Source organism: Pteropus vampyrus, unplaced genomic scaffold (genome assembly GCF_000151845.1).
Source record: "Pteropus vampyrus isolate Shadow unplaced genomic scaffold, Pvam_2.0 Scaffold208, whole genome shotgun sequence".
Taxonomy (NCBI): domain Eukaryota; kingdom Metazoa; phylum Chordata; class Mammalia; order Chiroptera; family Pteropodidae; genus Pteropus; species Pteropus vampyrus.
In genome coordinates, this window is record NW_011888989.1 from 280,058 (window position 1) to 300,497 (window position 20,440).

General features: G+C 33.5%; 1 protein-coding gene and 1 pseudogene across 1 annotated transcript in view; one reads left to right on the plus strand and one right to left on the minus strand.

Annotated features, from left to right (window-relative positions):
• HECW1 (HECT, C2 and WW domain containing E3 ubiquitin protein ligase 1) overlaps positions 1-20,440 on the plus strand; it is a 483,256-nt gene that overhangs the window by 222,646 nt on the left and 240,170 nt on the right. The gene's annotated exons all lie outside the window — the stretch shown is intronic.
• Positions 6,445-6,563, minus strand: LOC111747065 (annotated as a pseudogene).

Consider the following 20,440-nt stretch of genomic DNA (forward strand, 5'->3'; position numbering starts at 1 on the left):
CATTCAAATTTGGGGAAATTCTCTTGGAATTTTGTTATTCTCGATTATTCCTATCTTTACTTCACATTACTATTATCTCCTTATCTATCTATCATCTATCTATCTATTTATCTATCTATCTATCAATCTATCATCTATCTATCTATGTATTCTATACTTCTAACTTTTTCAATGAGAAATTGGAAGTAAAAATATCTGATTCTGTTCATTCTTTCACCACTTTAATTCAATTTCTCTGCAACCAAGCTTTTGATTATTGAGCAGCGTAAAGTTCTTTGCCAAAACTTGAAATACTTTTCCATAAGTTCATGTTCATAGATTCATTTGCTTTGTCGGACCCCTAAGCAGAGACATTATCATCATCATCATCATCATCATTATCATCATCATAACTCATTAAGGCATTTTCCTGGAAACATAGGCTAAATTCATACTCTGAGGTAGGATCAGGTCAAGATTTTCCTCCTTAAACAGAGTCTGGGTCTCCTGTAATGGACAAATATGTGATTAATATCCACAAAACTCTAAGTCATTAAGCTTGGCTATATTAGTATTTGTCTTGGAAATTTTAAAAGCAGATCTTCTGAAAAAATATTTTAAATCATAATAAAGCAACCACGAAACTTTAAAGTTATAAAAACTCTTGGAAAATATTCCAACCAAACTTGTTGAAAAATTAATTCACAGGTAATAGACTGATGTGACCAGCTATCTAGAATTGTTAGATACAAACTAATGAATTTGGAAGGTACCTTGGTTTTATAATGAATGATATGTGCTCTTGTGTTTGGCAGAGATTTAGTGGCAAGACCAGTTGCTGATTGAAGCCATTCTTGAAAGCATCAGTTGCAATATATCATCAATTTTGGGGAGAAGATTTCTTAATTTACCAAAGGGTCCCCTTCATCTTGTGTACACATATGGAGTCTCAACTTCACCCAAAATGTGTCAAGGAAAAATTGCCAAAATAAAAAAAAAAAAAATAATAATAATAATGATAATAATAATGGAGTATAGTTTATTCTCTCTTTATAACTGTACTGCTCTAGTGAGCTGGAGTCCAGCATTGAGATCCTCAGGAGACTGGGCAGCAGTTTTCACAGCCCCCTCAATATGAGGCAGCCTTAAACCTGGGGACAGCAGCATTTCCCAAGGGGCTATATTTTTATAATTTTAGTTTTTTAATGAGTAGTGCTACATAAAGAATCACAATGAAAGAGGAACATGAGAAAAGTTCACAACCATTTTTCTTAAATCATAAGAAAACAAGGCCTTTTAAAAAGTTAGAATTGAACTTTTCGTGATCTCATCAGACTCTTGCCCTACAATCTTATTCTTAAACCTAAACTCATTTCAAGTTCTGATTCTGGAAACCTAGCTTCATGATGTTTTGGAAACTTGATATTATATTTATTTTGTGATTTGGGTTTTATAATAGCCATGGGGCCTTTTTAAAATTAATTCTGTTTGCCTGCTGTCTCACTAACACATCTATAATTATTTTGTAGTATGTCACCAGTATTTATCAAACCAGGCACTAAAAAGGAACTTAATCAATAATCCTATGATGAGACAAAAATCCAAGACTTAGTGCTTAATATTCTGAAAATCAATTTCTAAATAAAAATAATCTTAGTTATACTAGAAGAACAAGAAGTCCTAAGTAATTATATAGTATATTTTTTATTTCTTCCCTTTATATATATTTGTGTTAGGTTTTCCTTAGGAGAGAATTTAAGAGAACATTTTGGTTTTCAGAAGCTATAAATCAAATGTAACAGATAAAACACAATAAATGTTAACTTGAGTGCTCAAGCTAAAATTGCATATGTGATTTATTTACTTGCAGAGGATAAATGTTGCCCAGATGTTTACTGACAAAATTTAGAATGATTTTGTAAGGGGCTATTTTACAAGATCTCCTGATTATTATAACTTTAAATTCTTTCTCTTTTCCATAAGTCTAGGATGGAATGAGAAAGGAGTTTCTAAGGAGGTTAGGGAGAAGCTGATGGTTAGATATTGACATAACATAATTTCTTCTAGCTGAGAATCAACAGCCACATTCTTTCTCACTCCAGAACTGACAAAATGTTTTATAGTGCTCAGAGTCCTTTGCCTCCAATCCTCTTCTCCCAGAAACTGCTCCCACTTTCTTAGCTAACTCCAAGCCATATATGCAGTACTCTAATCCCCTAACCTTGGAGGTCTGCTCAGAACGTGGTTATGTTGTACATCTTTGTGTAGCCTACAGCTTCAAAAACGCATCTTTTTTTTTTTTTTTAATTGCTTATTGGGTTAACATTGGTTAAGACAATTATATAATTTTCAGGTGTACATTATAATTTGACATCTATATATTCTATTGTGTGATTACCACCCAAAGTCCAGTTCCCCTTTACCCACTTCACCCTCCCGCCACAGCCCTATATTTGACCCCCTCTACTCTCTCTCTGTCTTTCCTCCTCACTCACCCCCTACCCTCTGGTAACCACGAGTCCATTGTTCATGTCCTTGAGTCTCTGTTTGTCCTGTTAATTTGTTTCTTTTAGGTTTATATCCCACATATAAGTGATATCATGTGATTTTCAACCTTTTCTGTCTGGCTTATTTCGCTTAGCATGATTATCTCGAGGTCCATCCATGTTGTCGCAAATGGCAGTATTTCATCTCTTCGTATGACTGAGTAATAGTCCATTGTATATATGTATCACAGCTTTTTTAGCCAATCATCTATAGTAGGACACTTTAGTTGCTTCCATGCCCAAGACACTGTGAATAGTGCTGCTATGAACATCAGTGTGCAAATATCTTTTTGGATATGGGTTTTCAAGACTTTGGGGTTAATACCTAATAAGGGATTGCTGGATCATATGGCAGATCAATTCTTAGGTTTTTGAGGAACCACCATACTGTTTTCCATAGTGGCTGTACCAATTTGCAGTCCCACCAGCAGTGTAAGAGGCTTCCTTTTTCTCCGCATCCTCTCCAACATTTGTTATTACTTGTCATGCTGATTATAGCTATTCTAACAGGTGCGAGATGGTATCTCATTGTGGTTTTGATTTGCATTTCTCTAATAGCTAGTAATGTTGAGCATCTTTTCATGTTTGTTGGCCATTTATATGTCCTCTAGGGAGAAGTGTCTGTTCAGGTCCTCTTCCCATTTTTTGATTGGATCGTTTGTTTTTTTGTTGTTATTGAGTCGTATGAGTTTTTGTATATTTTAGATATTAGTCCCTTATCAGAGGCATTGCTTACAAATATATTTTCCCATTTGGATGGTTGTCTCTTTATGTTGTTGATGATCTCTTTTGTGGAGCAAAAGCTTTTTAGTTTGATGTAGTCCCATTCATTTATTTTTGCTTTTACTTCCCTTGTCTTTGAGGTCAAATTCATAAAATCCTCTTTAAGTCCAAGGTCCTTGAGCTTAGTTCCTATGTTTTCCTCTAAGCATTTTATTGATTCCGGTCTTATATTCAGGTCTATATTACATTTTGAGTTAATTTTGCTGTGTGGTGATAGACAGTAGTCTAGTTTTATTCTTTTGCAGGTGGCCTTCCAATTTACCCAGCACCATCTAATGAAGAGGCTTTCCTTTCTCCACTATATGTTTTGGCTTTTTGTTGATAATTATTTGTCCACATAAAAATGGGTTGACTGCTGGAATCTCGATTCTGTTCTCCTGGTCCGTGTGTCTGTTTTTCTGCCAATACCATGCCGTTTTGATTACTGTCGCTTTGTAGTATAATTTGAAGTCAGGCAGAATGATGCCTCCAGCCTTGTTCTTTTTTCTCAGGATGGTTTTGGCAATTTGGGGTCTATTGTGCTTTCATGCAAATCTGATGATTTTTTGTTCTATTTCTTTAAAAAATGCTGATGGGATGTCGATGGGGATTGCATTACATCTGCATAATGCTTTAGGTAATATGGTCATTTTAACTATGTTGATTCTTCCAATCCAAGAACACAGAGTACGTTTCCAATTCTTTATATCCTCTTTGATTTCTTTTAATAAGGTCTTGTAGTTTTCATTATATTGGTCCTTCACATGTTTTGTTAAATTAATTCCTAGGTATTTTATTCTTTTTGTTTCAATTGCAAAAGGAATTATTTTTTCAACTTCTTTTTCTGATGCTTTATTATTAGAGAGGAACACTATGGGTTTTTGAACGTTGATTTTGTATTTAGAGACTTTACTGTATTTGCTTATTGTTTCTAGTAGTGTTCTTGTGGAGTCTTTAGGGTTTTCTATGTAAAGAATTATGTCATCTGTAAATAGTGACAGTTTGACTTCTTCATTTTCTATTTGGATGCCTTTTATATCTTTCTCTTGGTGGATTGCACTTGCTAGGACCGCCAATGTTATATTGAATAACAGTGGTGATACTAGACAGCCTTGCCTTGTTCCTGATCTTAGAGGGAAGGTTTTCAGTTTTTCACCATTAAGTATAATGTTGGATGAGAGTTTGTCACAGATGGCCTTTATTATGTTAAGGTACTTTTCTTCTATATCGATTTCGTTAAGTGTTTTGATCATAAATGGGTGCTGTATCTTGTCGAAATCTTGTTCTGCATCTATTGATATGATCATATGATTCTTTTTTTTAAATTTATTTATGTGGTTTATCACATTAATCAATTTGTGTATGTTGAACCACCTCTGTGCCCCTTGGAATGAAGCCCACTTGATCGTGGTGTATAATCTATTTAATACGTTGCTGTATTCGGTTCACTAGTATCTTATTTAGGATTTTTACATCTGCGTTCATGAGAGATATAGATCTATAGATTTCTTTTTTGGGTTATCTTTACCAACTTTTGGTATCAGAGTAATATTGGCCTCATAAAACGAGTTGGGAAGTATTGCCTCCTCTTCAATTTTTTGGAAGAGTTTAAGGAGAATAAGTATTAAATATTTTTGAATGTTTGGTAGAATTCACTGGTGAAGCCATCTGGTCTTAGACTTTTAGTTTTGGGGAGGTTTTTGATGATTATTTCAATTTTCATACTGCTGATAGATCTATTTAGATTTTCCAGATCTTTTTTATTCAGTCTAGGAAGGTTGTATTTTTTTAAGTACTGGTCCATTTCTTCCAGATTACTAAATTTGATGTTATAGTGTTCTTGCATGATCCTCTGTATTTCTACGTTTTCATAGTGTTCTTGCATGATCCTCTGTATTTCTACGTTTTCAGTCATAATTTCTCCTCTTTCATCCCTTATTTTGTTTATTTGTGTCCTTTCTCTTTTTTCTTTAGTGAGTCTAGCCAGGAGTTTGGCAATTGTATTAACCTTTTCAAAGAACCAGCACTTTGTTGCATTTTTTTCTATTGTTTTTTTTTTCTTTTCTTTTCAATTTCGTTTATTTCTGCTCTATTTTTGACAATTTCTTTTCTTCTGCTGAATTTCAGCCAAATTTGTTCTTCTTTTTCTAGTTTTTTTAAGATGAAGTGTTAGGTTGTTTATTTGGACTCATTCTTGTTTTTGGAGATAGGCCTGTAATGATATGAACTTTCCTCCTATAACTGCTTTTGCCCTGTCCCAAAAGTTTTGATATGTTGTACTATCATTATCATTCATTTCTGTGTATTTCTTGATCTCTTTGTATTTCTTCTGTGACCCAGTTATTCTTCAGTAGGATATTGTTTAATTTCCGGGTATTTGTGGTTCTTCCTGATTTCTTTTTGCAGTTGATCTCTAGTTTCAAAGCATTATGATCAGTGAATACGGTTGCTATGATTTCAATCCTCTTTTATTTTTTGAGGCTATTTCTGTGTACCAGTATGTGGTCAATTCTTGAGTCTGTTCCATGTGAACTACAGAAGAATATAAGCAGGTGTTTTGAGATGGAAGTCTCTGTATATGTCAATTATGTCTAGTTGATATAATATGTCATTTAAGGATCTTATTTCCTTATACATTTTCTGTTTGGATGATCTGTCCATATCTGACAGTGGGGTATTTAAGTTCCCTACTATGATAGTGTTTTGGTCTGTTTCTCCCTTTAGTTCTATTGGTAATTGTTGTACATATTTCGAGGCTCCCTGATTAGGAGCATAGATATTAATAAGTGTTATGTCTTCTTGGTGCATGATTCCCTTATCATTATTAAGTGTCCCTCAGTATGTTTCATTATCTTTTTTATTTTGAAGCCTATTTTGTCTGATATTTGTACCGCTTCTCCCACTTATCTCTGAATGCCATTTTTTTGAAATATCATTTTCCACCCTTTCACTTTGAGTCTATATTTGTGTTTGGAGCTGAGTTGTTTCTCCTGGCGGCAGCATGTAGTTGTTTCTTTTTCTTTTTCTTTTCTTTTTTTTTTCTTTTCTTTTCTATTCTTTTCTTTTTTTTTTTTTTTTTTAGGCGAGGCAACCCTTAGTTGACCTCACAGATTGCAAAGACCTCGTCAGCTTACAATTCCTTATTTTTTATTTTTTACACCTAAAGCACCTGGTCTTCCTAGGTGGTCTCCCAATCAAGTACTAACCGGGCCCTACTCTGCTTAGTTTCCGGGGTCAGACAGGATCGGGCTTGTTCAGGGTGGCATGGTCATAGACCGATTTTGTTTTTTGATCCATTCTGCAGCTCTGTGCCTTTTTATTGGTGAGTTCAGTCCATTTACATTTAGGGTGATTTTTGAAATATGTCTTATAGACATTTTATCTTTTGCTTTCTGGCAGCTCGGTGTTTCTATTGCTTCATCATCCTTGTATTTCTGTTTTCTTTATTTTGCTTGGCTTTTATGGGTTTTGCCTGTAGTTTTTCTTGTTTTATGTTATATACTTCAGTTCTGAATCTTTGGTGTGTGATTACCTTTACAAATAAGAAAAGGATTGTTATATATATATATACACATATATATACGTATATATGTGTGTGTGTGTGTGTGTGTGTGTGTGTGTGTATGTGTATATATATATATACAGTCGTCCATTTTCTTCTGCATGTGTCTTATCTCCATTCCTTTTTGCAAATGTGGATCTTTGAATCTTCCCTTTTTCAGTCATTAATATCTCAATTTGTCCCTATGTATGCTGAACATTCATTACCATTTTGCTATAACAATTCTCTACTTATTATTTAAGCTTATAATGTCCTATTCTTAGTAAGGATTGCACTCCTCTGCTTCTGTTTGCTGAGAGTCACTTTACTCCTAATTATTTATTTTGTTGTTGTTATTTTGTTTTAGGTAAACTGACCCCTTTCAATATTTTCTGTAGTGCAAGGCTTATAGTGGAGAATTCTCTCAATTTTTGTTTGTCTAGAAAGGTCTTAATTTCTTCTTCATATCTAAAGGAGAGCTTAGGTGGATACATTATTCTAGGCTAGTAGTTCCTTTCACTTAAATTTTGAATATTTGATTCCTTTCTGGCGTGTAAGGTAGTGCTGAGAAGTCTGACCATAATCTAATGGGTTTTCCTTTATAAGTTACCATTTTCTTTTCCCTGGTTGCCCTGAAAATTCAGTCTTTGTCATTGATTTTTGATAAATTTGATACAATGTTTTGGTGAAGGTGTTTTTGGGTTGAGATAATTGGGTGTTCTGTTGACTTCTTGAATTCCAAGCTCCAGCTCATTCCTCAGATTTGAGAAATTGTCGTCCACTATTGTCTGAAAATGCTTTCTAGTCCCTACTTCTTTCCCTCGTCTTCCTTAATGCCCATTATTTTCATGTTTCCTCTCCTGATGGTATCAGCTAGTTCCTGTATTTCTCTTTTATTGTTTTTCATTCTTCGGTTTCTCTCTTCTTCCTTCTGATTTATTTCTAGATTTCTGTCTTCGATATCATTGATCCTTTCCTCTATTTGGTCAACTTTATTTCCCAAGCTTGTTCTTTCATTTTTCAGCTCTTGCAGTGTGTTTTTTTTATCTCCAGAAGATCTATTCTATTCTTATTGAAGGTTTCAATTTCTTTGCTCTGCTCATTTTGTTGTTTTTCAATTCTTGGAATTGTTGATATGCATTATTTTTGATCTTATTGAGTTTTTTTGGAAGTACCATCCCTATTTTCTATCATTTAAGGCACATATAACTATGTCTCTAAGCTTATTTTCTGGAGATTTTTTTCTTTCTTTCTGAGATGCCTTGTCACCTTAGTTGTTCATGGTGTTTAGTGGACTATTTCTCCTCCTGAGCTTTAATGGAAGTGTATTCTTCTGTTTTTTTCCAGAAAGAAGATTTGTTATGTAAAGGCCTCTCCTTAGCCTGCTACAAGGAAGGCACTTTTCTTTTGGTTTATATTAGTTGGTGTCTAAGCCTCTTGGACCCCTGCTTTATATAAAGACTAAATAATGTGTGTGCGTGTGTGTGTTTTTTAATTTTCTTGTAGAAATTTAATAACACTCACTACTCTCAGTTTCAATCCCTTTTGATGTTAGCACATAGTTTTGGTAGCATTTGCTCATTCCTCTGGAGCTCTGTGGTGATCATTCTTGGATGGTATGGGGGGAGGGGCCCTCTGGGTTGGGTGTTGGGGCCTGTGACTCAGCCTCGGTTTTGCATCCACGGCCCGTAAAAATCAACTGTTATTTCTCTGCAGCCCTGTCCTGCTTCTCTGCTTTCTGTCTTAGTGACTGGGCCTTGCTGCCAGCTGTGTAGAAGTCCTGGCACTTCCGCACAGGGTTGTTCAAGGAAGTCGCCGCACCTTCACCCTTCACCCTCCTCCTGCAAGGAGATCCGGTGGCTGGAAGAGGCAGCTTCTTTGTTTCTCCAAGTCCACCGCCCGACACCCGGGGTTCTGACCTGTGGTAATTCTTACGTGCGGATCATGCTGAGATGTGCTGATGTGCCGTTTGGGTGTATTTTTGTTGTTGTTGTTCAGTTTTAGATGTTCAGCTTATTGTTGTTACAAGGAGAGAGATCTGAGGATGTCTCTCACTCTGACACGTTTCCCAGAATCCTGCTAAGTTTTTTGAGGAAACTCTAAACTGTTTTCCATAGCGGCTTTACCAATTTGCAGTTCCATTAGCAGTGTATAAGGTTCTTTTTTCTCCATATCCTCTCAAATTTTTGTTATTACTTGTCCTGTTTGTAACATCCATTCTGACAAGAGTAAGATTGTATTTCATTGTGGTTTTGATTAGCATTTCTCTAATAGCCAGTGATGTTGAGCATCCTTTTCTATGTTTGCTGTCCATTTGTATGTCCTCTAGGGAGAAGTATCCGTTCAGGTTCTCTGCCCACTTCTTAACTGGTGTTTTTGTTTGTTTGTTTGTTTGTTGTTCTTGAGTTGTATGAGTTTTTTGTGTATTTTGGATATTAAGCCCTTATTGGAGGCGTTACTTGAAAATATATTTTCCCATTTGGATAATTGTTACTTTATCTTGTCGATAGTTTCTTTTGTTGTGCAGAAACTTTTTAGTTTGATATAGTTCCATTTATTTCTTTTTGCTTTTACTTCCCTTGTCTTTGAGGTAAAATTCATAAACTCTTCTTTAAATTCAAAGTCCTTGAGTTTAGTTCCTATGTTTTCTTCTATGCAATTTATTGTTTCATGTCTTCTATTCAGGCCATTAACCCATTCTGAGTTAATTTTGGTGTGTGGTGATAGACAACAATCTTGTTTCATTCTTCTGTAGGTGACTTTCCACTTTTCCCAGCTCCCTATATTGAAGAGGCTTTCCTTTCTCCATTGTATGTTTTTGGCTCCTTTATTGAAAATTATTTGCCATATAAACAGGAGTCTACTTCTGGACTCTCAATTCTGTTCCATTGGTTTGTATGTCTGTTTTTCTGCCAATATCATGCCGTTTTGATTATTGTTGCTTTGTAGTATAATTAGAAGTCAGGCAGAGTGATGCCTCCAGCCTTGTTCTTTTTTTCTCATGGCTGTCAATTTGGGGTCTTTTGTGATTCTATACAAATCTGATGATTTTTCATTCTATTTCTTTAAAAGTGCCCATGGGATTTTAATGGGGATTAAATCTGTATAATGCTTTGATAGTAAGGTCATTTTAACTATGTTGACTTTTCCAATTCAAAAACATGGAAATTTTTCAATTTCTTTGTGTCTTCTTCAATTTCTTTCATTAGAGTCTTATAGTTTTTACTGTAGTTCCTTCACAAGTTTCATTAGATTTATTTCTAGGTATTTTATTCTTTTTGTTGGAATTCATTATTAGAGTATAATAATGCTATGGATTTTTGAACATTAATTTTTTTCATAAAACTTTACTGTATTTGCTTATTTATTTCTACTGTATTTGCTTATTATTTCTAGTATTCTTGTAGAATCTTTAGGATTTTCTATGTAGAGATTCATGTCGCCCACAAATAGTGACAGTTTGACCTCTTCATTTTCTGTTTGACTGCATTTATTTCTTTCTCTTGCTTGATTGTACAACTAGGACCCCCAATGTTATGTTGAATAACAGCGGTGATAGTAGACAGCTTTGTCTTGTTCCTGATCTTAGAGGGAAGATTTTAGTTTTTCACCATTAAGTATCATGTTGGCTGAGGGTTTGTCATATACGGCCTTTATTTTATTAAGGTACTTTCCTTCTATACCGATTTTTAAAAGTGTTTTGATCATAAATTGAGTCTGTATCTTGTCGAAGGCATTTTTTTGCATCTATGAATATGATCATATCTTTCTTTTTTTTTAATTTGTTTATGCAGTATATTACATTTATCAAATTGCGTGTGTTAAACTATCCCATTGTCCCTAGGATGAAGCCCACTTAGTTATGGTGCACAATCTTTTTAATATGTTGTATTTGGTTCACCAGTATCTTATTTAGGATTTTTGCATCTGTGTTCATGAGAGATATTAGTCTGTAGTTTTCTTTTTTTGTGTTATCTTTACCAGGTTTGGTGTCAAGGTAACACTGGCCTCTTAAAATGAGTTAGGAAGTACTGCTTCTTCTTCAATTTTTTGGAAGAGTTTGAGGAGAACAAGTATTCAATCTTTGAATGTTTGGTAGAATTCACTGGTGAAGCCATTTGGTCCTGGACTTTTACTTTTTGGTAGGTTTTTGATGATTGTTTCAATTTTCATACTGGTGATTGATCTACTTAGATTTTCCAGTCTTCTTTATTCAGTCTAGGAAGTTTGTATTTTTCTAAGTACTGGTCTATTTCTTCTAGGTTATTAAATTTGGTGTTATATACTTTTTCATAGTATTCTTGTATGACTCTTTGTATTTCTGCGTTATCAGTTGTAATTTCTCCTCTTTCATCCCAATTTTGTTTATTTGTGTCCTTTTTCTTTTTTCTTTAGTGATTTTAGCCATGGGTTTGTCAATTTTATTAAATTCAAAGAACCAGGTCTTTGTTGCATTAATTTTTTTATTGTTTTTGTTGTCATTGTTATTTTCAATTTCATTTATTTCTGCTCTAATTCTAATTATTTCTTCAAGGTTCATTTGCTCTTTTTCTAGTTTTTTAAAGATGAAATGTTAGGTTATTTGGGCTCATTCTTGTTTTTTGAGATAGATCTGTAATGATATGAACTTTCCTCTTATTACTACTATGCCATGTCCCAAAAGTTTTGATATATTGTGCTATCATTGTCATTTGTTTCTATGTATCTCTTGATCCATCTTTTCATTTCTTTTCTGATCCAGTCATTTTTCAGTAGCATGTTCTTCAATCTCCATATATTTGTGGTTCTTTCTGCTTTCTTTTTACAGTTGATCTCTAGCTTCAAAGCATTATGATCAGAGAATATGGTTGGTATGATTTCAACCCTCTTACATTTGTTGAGGCTAGTTTTGTATTCTAGTATGTTGTCAATCCTTGGGAATGTTCCATGTGCACTAGAGACGAATGTATAAACAGCTGTTTTAGGATCAAAGGTTCCATAAATGTCAATTATGTCCATTTGGTCTAATGTGTCATTTAAGGATGTTATTTCCTTATTCATTTTCTTTTTGGATGGTCTGTTCATATCCGACAGTGGGGTATTTAGATCTCCTAATATGATAGTATTTTGGTCTGTTTCTCCCTTTAGTTCTGTTAGTAATTGCTTTATATATTTTGGGGATCTCTGACTGTGAGCATAGATATTAATAAGTGTTATGTCTTCTTGGTATATGATTCCCTTTATCATTATGAAGTGTCCCTCAGTATCTTTTTTTACCTTTCTAATTTTGAAGTTTCTTGTCTACTATTAGTACTGCTACTCCCTCTTTTCTCTGAATGACATCTGCTTGAAATATCATTTTTTACCCTTTCACTTGAGTCTATATTTGTGTTTGGAATTGATATGTTTCTCCTGGAGGCAGCATATAGTTGGGTGTTTTTTGATCTAATCTGCAACTCTGTGCCTTTTTATTGCTGAGTTCAATCCTTTTACATTTAGGGTGATTATTGAAATATGAGTTTTTCCTATAGCCATTTTATCTTTTGCTTTCTGGTAGCTTGGTGTTTCCTTATCCTTGCATTTCTGTCTGTTATTTTAATTTGGTGGAATTTTGTGGATTTTCTTTGGTCCTTCTTGTCTGTGTGTGCCTTATTTCCATTCTCTTTGCAAATTTGGATATTCGATCCTCCTTTTGCCTATTATTGTTGTCTCAAATTGTCCCTATGTATGCTGAACATTTATTTTTTTCATGCAACAGCAAATCTCTTATTATTTAAGCTTATAATGCCCAACACTTAGTAAGGGTTGCGCTCTTCTGCTTCTATATGGCCACGAGTCGCCTTACTCATAGTTATGTATTATTTTTGTCATTTCGTTTCAAGTGGGTTGACCCCTTTTAGTATTTTCTGTAACACAGGCCTCATAGTGAAGAATTTCCTCAACTTGTGTATGTCTATAAAGGTCTTTATTTCTCTTTCATATATAAAAAAGAGGTTTTCTTGATACTTTATTCTTGGCCGTTAATTCCTTTCATTTAATGGATTGAATATTTGGTTTCACTCTTTTCTTGATTGTAAGGTTTGTGCTGAGAAGTCCAAAGATATTCTAATGGATTTTCCTTTATAGGTTACTATCTTCTTTTCTCTGGCTTCCTTGAGAATTCTTTCTTTGACATTAATTTTTGAAAATTTTATTATAATGTGTCTTGAAGAAGGCCTTTTTGGGTTGAGAGATAATTGGGTGTTCTATTAGCTTCTTGAATTCAGAACTCCAGCTCATTTCTTGGATTTGGGAAATGCTCATCAACTATTTGTCTAAATATGCTTCTCTTCTTCTTCTGGAATTGCAATTATTCTCATATTGCCTTTCCTGGTGGTATCAGCTATTCTCGTACTTCTCTTTCATTATTTTTCATTCTTTGGTCACTCTTCTTTCTGAATTATTTTTAGATTTCTGTCTTCAATATCACTGACCCTTTCTTTAATTTCATCAACTCTATTTCCCAAGCTTGCTATTTTATTCTTCATTTCTTTTAGTGTGTTCTTTATCTCCAGAAGTTCTATTTCATTCTTTTAGGGTTACAATCTCTTTGTTAAAAACTCACTCTGCTGGTCTAATTTTTTTCTCAACTCCTAGAATTTTTGATCTGAATTATTTTCAGGATTGTATTTCTGAAAAAATAAGGGAGATGTAGGGACATCTTTCACAGTACCATACTTCTGACGTCACAAGTAGAATCCTTTTTTAAATTATTTTTTTCTCTGCTTTATATTTTTATTAGTTTCAGGTATACAGTACATTAGTTAGACATTTATATAGTTTATAAAATGATTCCCCTATTGCTCCTTCTCTCCTCCGGTTTTCTACCTAGCCAATATATTGATGCTAACTGCATTCCCTATGCCCCTATGCCGTGCTCCCCAATATCATAACCATCTATCAACTACTAATTTGTACTTCTGGCTGTCACCAAATTGTCCTCTGAATTTGTGAGTCTTTTTTGATTAGTTTATTCTTTTTGTTCCTTAGATTTGCATGTAAGTGAAACCATATGGTATTTATCTTTCTCTATCTGACTTATTTCACTCAGCATAATAACCTCTAGGCCTATCCATGTGTTGCCAATGGTAGGATTTTATTTTTTTAATGGCTGAGTAATATTCTATCATATATATGAACCATAACTTCTTTATCCAATCATCTGTTTTGGGGCATTTAGGTTACTTCCATATCTTGGCTATTGTAAATTGTGCTGTCATGTACATAGGGGTGCATAGATCTTTACAAATTATTGTTTTGATTTTCTTTGTATAAATACCCAGAATTGCAATTGCTGGGTCATAAGGTATCTCCATTTTTAATTTTTTGAGGAACCTCCAGCTGTTTTCCATAGTGACTGTACCAATTTTCAATCTCACCAACAATGTACGAGGGTTCTCTTTTCCCTGCATCCTCTTCAGCACTTGTTGTTCTTTGATTTATTGATGATAGCCATTCTGACAGATGTCAGGTGATATCTCATTGTGGTTTTAATTTGCATTTCTCTGATGATTAGTGACCTTGAGCATCTTTTTACACATTATTGGCCATCTGTATTTCTTCTTTGGAGAAATAACTGTTCAAGTCTTCTGCCTATTTTTAAATTGGATTGTTTGTTTTCTTTTTTTTGTTGAATTGTATGAGTTCTTTATATATTTTAGATATTAACCTCTTATCAGATGTACCATTAGCAAATATCTTCTCCCAAACAGTCAGTTGTCTTTTTGTTTTGTTGATATTTCCTTTGCAAATCTTTTTTGTTTGATGTAGTTCCGTTTGTTTATTTTTTCTTTTGTTTCCCTTGACCAGGGAGATATATCCAAAAAGAAATTACTGTTAGCAATATCAGAGAGTTTACTGTCTATGTTTTCTTCTAGAAGTTTTATGGTTTTGGTTCTTACATTTAAGTCTTTAATTCATTTTGAGTCCATTCTTGTATATGTTGTAAGAAGGTGTTCCAGTTTCATTTTGTTTTTGCATGTATCTGTCCAATTTTCCCAACACCATTTATTGAAGACATTCTTTACCCAATTGTATATTTTACCTCATTTGTCATATATTAAGTGAGCATATAGGCGTGGCTTTATTTCTGGGCTCTCAGTTCTCTTCCATTGATCAATATATCTGTTTTTATGCCATTGCCATGCTGTTTTGATTACTGTAGCCTTGTAATATACTTTGATGTTAGGTATTGTGATACCTCCAACTTTGTTCTTCATTCTCAAGATTGCCATGCTATTTGAGTTCTTTGACGGTTCCATATAAATTTCAGGATTATTTGTTCTAGCTCTCTGAAAAATTTAGTTGATATTTGGATAGGGATTTATTGAATCTATAAATTGCTTTGGATAGTAAGGCCATTTTAATGATGATGGAAGGATGGTATATGCTGTCATTTATTTGTATCTTTTTAAATTTATTTTTTTAATGACATAATTTTCTGAGAACAAGTCTTTTACCTCCTTGGTTAATTTGATTGCTAGGTATTTTATAGTTTTCAATGCAGTTGTAAATGGGATTGTTTTCTTAATTTCTCTTTCCAAAAGTTCATCATGGGTATATAAAAATGCCACTGACTTCTGAATAATAATTTTGTAACCCGCAACTTTACTAAATTCATTGATCATTTCTAACAGTTTTTTTTTTTTTGGTGGAATCTTTAAGTGAGATGCTTTTAAACAGCAAAGTAACCCTAGATTTATCAAAACCAAATTGTGAGCAAAGCTATGATGTTTTTGGATAATGAGAATAATAAAGGAAAATTAGCTTGCCATGAATTAAAACATACTATGAAACTATAATAATTAAAATAGTTGATGAAGAAATAGAGTAATAAAACAACAGAAAAGTAGATGGTTAGGAAGTAGGTCCCTGGATATTAGAAATTTTAGTTCACAATTAAGATAATATTTCAAATCAGTGTGGGAGAGATTTTGTCGTAAATGGTATAAGGGCAGCTAAGCAAACTATTGAAATACACACACATACATCAAAATATCTTATCATTCCTGATTTCATATGTACAAATTATAGATAAATAAAAGATTTCAATATTAAAAAAACACAAAAATTTTATTAAGAAAGCATGAATGAATAATATATAGTCCTGGACAGGAATAAGTTATTTCTAAGCAGAACAGAAGATCTAAAGCCATAAAGGAAGTGTACTAATAAATTGCATTGCATACATAAAAAATTTCAGTGGAAAAAAAGTTCTAAAAAATAAGAACTAAAAAAGAAGAAAGGACACTGATTTTAAAATCAGGCAAAAAGCTGACTTCCTTAATTTACTTAGAACTTATATTGTTAAAGAAAAGACAAACCATTTGAAGAACAGATAAAAAAAAACCTAAAGTCAGTTTTTAAGGAAAAAAATTTATAATAGCCAATAAACACATAAACAATTCCATAAAGAGATGAGAAGAAAATATTTGTAAAAGACATATCTGATAAAGACTGTTGTTCAAAATATACAAAGAACTCTTAAATCTCAACAATAAGAAAATAAACTACTCAGTTTTTAAATAGGCAAAATACCTGGGCATCTCACAAAAGAAGACATAAAAATGTCAAATAATCATTTGAAAAGATGCACATCATCTGTCATCATGAAAATGCAACTTAAAACAAGAATGAGGTACTTCTATACACCTATTAGAATGGTAATAATCCAAAACACTGTCAACACCAAATGCTGACAAGGAATGGAGCAGCAGAAACTTCTTTATTGCCAATAGGAATGCAAATTGGTACAGACACTTTGGGAGATAGTTTGGACTTTCTTACAAAACTAAACATAGCCTTCCACAGAATCCAGTAATCATGCTCCCTCGCGTACTCAAAAAAGCTGAAAACTTAAGTCCATATAAAAACCTGTACACAGATATTTACAACAGCTTTATTTATAATTGCCCATATTTGGCATCAACCAAAATGTCTTTCATTATGCAAGTGGATAAATTCAGACCATAGATTATTATTATGAGCTATCAAGCTATGAAAAGACATGGAGGAATTTTAAATGCTTATGACTAAGTGAAAGAATCTGAAAATGTTACGTACTGTATGATTCCAACTATATGACATTCCGGAAAAAGCAAAACCATGCAGACAGTAAAATGATGAGTAGTTGCCAGGGATTGTGGAGGGGGAGGAAAAATGAACAAGAGGAATACAGAGAATTTTGAAGTCAGTGACACTATTCCATATGACACTTAATGGTAGATACATGTTACCACACGTTTTTTGAAACACATACAATTGACAACACCACAAATGAGTCCTAATTAAACCAGGGGCTTTGGGTGATAATGTTGTGTCAATATAAGTTTATAAATTGTAACATATATACCATTGTGGATGGTGATGTTGATAATAGGGGAGGCTATACATATGTAGGGACAAGGAGTACATGGGAATTTTCTGTACTTTCTGCTCACTTTTGCTGTAAACCTACAACTGCTCTAAAAGAAAATAATAAAGTAATTTTTTAAAAAGATACTCCAATCAGAAAGCAAAAATTTTAAGTTTGATGGTAGCCAGGTATGATGAGGGTTTAGGAGAAGCATATGTATGCTATTGGGTCCATTTTCTTGACACAGTTTTTTAAATATATGTAATTTATCAAAAATTTCTTGGGCGCATTTACAAAATATTCTTTGCTGGATTGTAGGAATAGCAACAACAGGAAAAACCAAGTGTTTACCATTGGGGCACTGCATCCCAAGCGTAGAAGATTGAGAGGATCCAATTGTGATTATGGAGAAAATTCCCCAATATGTTTTATTAACTTAAGAAAGCAAAGCATAGTGCTTTTAATATTACCCCATTTATGTAAAAATTTTGATTAATAGTTAGAGAAATATAAAATTCTTTTCAGGAAAAGATAAAAAATGAGTAATAATGGCTACCTCAGGATTTTGTGAGGATTGGATGAGTGTCCTTATGAGCAGGCTTTTTATCTAACAATTAATTTCTTTCCTTTTTTTACCTGTTTTTATACCTGTATCTACCTAACAATAGATGACTTTTAACAAATCAACAGTAGTTATTATAATAGTGGGATTGTGGCATTTTGTTTTTTTTCTCAGTTGTTTCATTATTTTAAAATCAATAATTAAAAAGAAAAAACAGAAAAGTCAGTTACATCAAGGAAAAAAATGTTCAATTTCCTTTCTGTCCATTTTTTTCCCATGGCTTGTCTGGCTAACTCTAAATACTTAAAAATTGTGGTCACAATATGATGAAAAGGGAAAAAATGTCTCAGTAAAAAAATAATAATAATTAGGAAAAAAATGTCTCTTAGTAGATGTTGACCTAAGAGGGCTAAAACCAATTGCTAAATATCCGCTTTTCACAGCAGGGATCAGGTGTCAAGTGCCTACTTTAGTCTACCCACACCCCACATTCACTCCTATGGGAAAGTTAAATAGAAAAAAAAGGCAAAAAAAAAAAAAAACTGATCAATATTGAAAACCATGATCAATAATTAAAACCATAGATGAAGAGAGTCTTCAGACCAAATATTCTGAGAAATTTTTAATGGTTACAGTATCATTGACATGTCCCAAACTTGGAGTGGGAAGAGCTAGAGGAAAAGCAGGTTGGAGACTCTGGGGATCCCAACAGTTACCACATCCCAGAAGGTAAGCAATGTATGTGCTACTGATGCATATTGGTTTGGTAATTCTCTCTTTTTCCTGAAGCTTGTTAATTTTACTTTACCTGTGTATAAAAAGTATAAATTTGAGTAAAATATCTCTTTATACACAGACCATCTGGTACATTTCATTGAAAATTTAATTTTTTTATTGTGGTAAAATATAATAACACAAAATTTGTCATTTTAACCATTTTGAGTGTACAGTTCAGTGCCATTAATACATTCAAATTGTTGTTCAACCATCAACACTATATGTTTCCCAAACTTTCTTATTATCCCAAACTGAAACTCTTTATTCATTAAACAACAATGCCTCTTTTCTCTTCCTCCTAGCCCCTAGCAACCACCACTGGCTTACGGCCTCTATAAATTTGACTACCTTAGGTACCTCATATAAGTAGAATCATTCAGTGTTTGTCCTTTTGTGACTGGCTTATTTCATTTAGCATAATGTCTTCAAGGTTCATTCATATTATAGCATGTGTCAGAATTTCTTTCCTTTTTAAGGCTGAGCAATATTGCACTCTATGTATATACTAAATTTTGTTTATTCATTCATCATCCATCAATGGACACTTGGGTTGCTTGGTATAGATATTTTTAAGACAAGAAAAGTATCTGTTGTTGCATTCCATGCATTACTATCACAAATTATAAAAAGTATTCTCTGGTTCAAATGAAGAGAAATATTATAAAAACTCATAGAAATTGGTTCCTTTTAAAATAAATTCAATACAATAAACAGAAAGAAATTCTAGAAAATTTAGCTTGTGTTCTCAACATGATTCAAAAGAAGGTTGAATCTTTGAAACAATGTAAGAGAGTGATAAAGAGTAAAAAAAGGACAATAGGAAGATAATGGGGGCCATTTTCTTACAGTAACAGATATATGATTTAGAAACTATGGGAAAAAGAATTACTGAATGAGAAGACAGCCTTAGAAAATTTATTCCAAACTTAGTGGAAATAGGAGATGAAAATAGATCAAAAAAAGACTTAGAGATTAAACCTACAGTCAATAATTAAAAAAAGAAAGAGAGAGAGAAAGTAGTAACTAATGAAATTAAGGATGAAAACATTTCCTGATTAAAAAAATACACTTCTTCCTGGCAGGTACCACTGTTTTTTTGTTGAGTCCTGCCTTCACCCAGCCACAGATCACTTTGTAGCTTCTACCAGGTGGCCCCAGGATCAGCAAGACAGTGGCAGACCAAAGCATACACTGAAGCCCCTCCCAAAGGGCCCCTGAAACAAAATATCTGATGGACAGCTTTAGATAATACCAGAGCATGAAACAATTAGCTCCACAAATGACACACACAAAGAGAGGATTCAACAGTCACCAAAGCCCCACTAAAGTGAATCTGTCTCTGTGGCACAGCCCCAAACAAAATTTCATCCACTGTAGTCAGTGCCAGTCCTCCTGGCTAGTCATCCTGAAGGTAAATCCCGCCCACTGATGTGCCAATAGCAATCAAAACCCAACTACAACAGAAGGGCATACACAATATATGCAAGGGACACCCCTGGAGATCCCGGCTGAGATGATCAGGGAAGCTGCACTTCTGGGCCTCACAGGACACCTACTGTATAAGGCAACCTTTCCAGCATGGGAGATGTAGCATATATACATAATACATAGAAACAAAAACAGAGATGTAGCCAAAATAAGGACACAAAGAAACATGTCCAAACAAAAGAACAGAACAAAAATCCAGAAAAAAAAAATTAAACAAAATGAAGAAAAGCAATCAACCAGACATAGAGTTCAAATCACTAGTTATAAATGATCAATAAGCTGAGAGGAAGAGCAGATGACCTGAGTGAGAACTTACAAAAAGAGACAGAAAGTCTAAAAAAAAAAAAAAAAAAAAAGTCGGAAATGAAGAATAAAAAAACTGAAATAAATAATATATTACATGGACTCAACAA